Source organism: Dendrobates tinctorius, unplaced genomic scaffold, assembly GCF_039654945.1.
Source record: "Dendrobates tinctorius isolate UK_male_01 unplaced genomic scaffold, ASM3965494v1 ptg000038l, whole genome shotgun sequence".
NCBI lineage: Eukaryota > Metazoa > Chordata > Amphibia > Anura > Dendrobatidae > Dendrobates > Dendrobates tinctorius.
Window position 1 is genome coordinate 20659418 of NW_027361706.1, and position 2942 is coordinate 20662359.

Sequence of the window (2942 nt, forward strand, 5' to 3'; positions counted from 1 at the left end):
ATATACAATTTTACTTGAATTTTTCTATACCCAGTCCCTATATGAACTATCTATACCACATTTTTTGTAACTGTTCGTGTACTTTTTATTTTTTGAACTATGTGTTGTCCAAATAATATATTTTCTATGATGTATTAATAAAATTTGGTATTTTTATGATATTCTATACAGGTCTTTGTACTCTTTCTTGTGGTTTTGATCTATCTATTCTGAGTATACCTGTTTACCTGGTATTATAGCATTTGTTTCTTGGTTGTTTTACAGTAGGAGGGGGTACGCTGGGTTCCACAGACGCAGAGAGAGAGGGCTTGTCACCATCCATGGCCATCTATAGTCAGTGTCAGACAGGTGTCTTACCTGGTGATCTCCTCACCAGGACCTTTAAAAAGATCGAGGGTCCAGCGTTGTTTGTGCACCTCCTCCCTTTGGCCCAATGGGGGGAACCACTTGAGAACACCCCAGAATGTGACCGCCGGTCCCAGGCCAGGAGCAACGCTCCCGTCGGCGCATGTGTGCGCTCCACCGTGGAACGCATAGGGACAGCCCGGTAGTGACGCACACCCCTAAGAGGCGCGCGCCCCAGTGGAACGCCCAGTAATGCCCAAAGTGGAGGAACGCCACCCCCGGCCAGCGTGAGCCCCAGGAACCGGCAGCACGGAGGAGGAAGCCGGGGAGCTACTGGAGGCCCCCAGTGCGCACATCACCACCTCGCTTTACCCCTGGAGGAGGCGCAGGAGAGGCGGGAGGGTCCCGAGTTTCACCATGCAGGCGGAGACGGGAGCAGCCATCGGAGGAGGAGAGCAAGGCCCCTGACCTCGGCTGCCCAGCATCTCACAGGAATCTCCAGCTGGTCTCCCATACTGGACGTGGGGTGCTCCCGATCGCCGGCCACAGCAGCACCATCATAGACCTCTTCATGCCCCATAGGGGACAGGAAAACACTGGTGGTTGCAGGAAGGAGAGGGGTATTTAACCTCTTTGTGTTCCTGTCCCCAATTAGGGCGGGGAAGACATCATTCGATGTAGCTGTCGTGGAAGGTGACTAGGGAAATCACATATTTACTGTCATGTGCCCGGCACTGCAGACTCTTCACAGTGGGCAGTACGCGCAATGTGAGGATTCACAAGTTTGCAGTCACATAGAGTAACTGCAGACTTGTAACCTAAGGCCGGACAATCCCTACAGAGCAACACAAGACACAGACATGGATGAAAAAGACTTTCTAGCGTAAATGCCAAGTAAGAATCACCTTCACTTTTTTACCTTCAGCCTGACAAAGAGATGAGCTTGTGCAAGGACCCAGAACGGTTCTGACATCAGTTCGATTACTGCAGAAAATCCAAACGCCAGAACCCCGGTGCCATAATGTGGGATAATCGCTGGATCGGGGACCTCCAACATACTCAGCCATATCCCCCCTAGTATTACAGACCAGCAGATGCCTAGCGGGACTCTGCAAATACAAGAGCACAATACATTCTTACCTTTAGCAAAAATTCAATTGTTACACTAGTGGCGTCAACTCGGGCGGAGCTCACCGATTGGCTGCAGCACCGTCGATATCACTTCAGTGCTGCAGACAATAGCAGAGCCTCAGCGTTGGACCTGGGGAGGGAGCTTGTTTGTAAAAAACAAACTGTAGCTGGAGGGAACAAGCATTTTAAAAAAGTGGAAACCCCTTATCATGTGTATCAGCTAGAGCCGCTGGCCAGTCCGAGCACTGCGTTGCGATCCCCGTCTGACTCTTCCCTATAACAAGCCTATATATTGCAGTGCGATGACAGACTGCAGACTGTATTCAGAAACCACGTCCCGCTGCCACAATATATACTGGAATTGTTATTCTAGCAATTTTCTAATATAAACAGATTTTTCATCAAGTCTTTAGCGCTACAAGACTGCAGCAGAGTTCTGATCCGCGCCGTCGGCAATACTTACGCCAACCAGATGAGGTGGATGGTGTGTCTCCAGCTCTGCTGTGTAGAATGGCTCAGACAGGCTTTACGGAAAGCTTCACGGGCGAGAAACACGACGGTGGTGTAAAGGAGGGTGAGACTGAGGCGAGAAAGAAGAGGAATGAGCGCAATGTATGTAGGAGCCAGGTTTCATACGGGCACTGGAATCCAAGCACAAAGCAGCTCACTCTGCATACAAGAAAATAACTATTAAAAATGGCATTTTTTTAAGTTGAGCTATACTCACCATCCCCAGGTCCAACACTGAATCACTCACAGTAGCAGTGGTTATCTCCAGTGCATCGACAGCGCTGCAGCCAATCAGTGAGCTCAGCAGCTCTAAGTAGTTTGTGATGTAATCCAGATAATAACAGACACTGGGAGGAGATTCGTCTTTGGACCTGGGGAAGGTGAGTATAGATTTTTTTAATAAACAAACTGCAGCCGGGGTAAAGGAGTTTTCCAAAACCAGAAACCCTCTTTAAAGAATACCTGCACTTTCCGATAACTTCTGGCATATCATAGAGAATTGTTCCCCTCCGAGACTGAAGAGGGGCTCAATACAAAGCCAATGGGGCTGATTCATGAAGATTGGGGTAGCACTCACCAGTCTTACTGAAGGGATGGAGTACAATGTGCCAAATTCCTTAAACGGGTTGTCCAGGTCAAAGCTACAGTTCTGCAGTTCCTCTATGTGACTGCAGACTTATGAGTAGAGATGGGCAAACCTGAACAGTAAAGCTCGGCATCCATATGAACACTTACTGTTCAGGCACAGACACCGAACACAGAATTCACCAGGAAGTCCGTGTTACTGTTCGGGTTCGGCTGCCCAAACACCGGTTGTTTGTCGCACTGTCGGGGGTTTGGCAGCACGCCAAACACCGCTTCTAATCGGAGGGAAATCATCCCTGCCGGTCAGAGAGCCACAGTTCCCACGCTGTCAAAAGAACAGGTGCACGCTCAGCTGTGATCTGAGGTGTAAC

General features: G+C 49.3%; 1 long non-coding RNA gene across 1 annotated transcript; it reads right to left on the reverse strand.

The window, feature by feature from the left end:
* Positions 1-1268: 1268 nt before the first annotated feature.
* LOC141088367 (uncharacterized) lies at positions 1269-2339 on the reverse strand. Its single transcript, XR_012231929.1, has 3 exons — positions 2204-2339; positions 1940-2056; positions 1269-1454 (listed from the first exon to the last, which is right to left on the reverse strand). It is a non-coding gene; the product is annotated as an uncharacterized lncRNA (long non-coding RNA).
* Between the last annotated feature and the right edge of the window lie 603 nt (positions 2340-2942).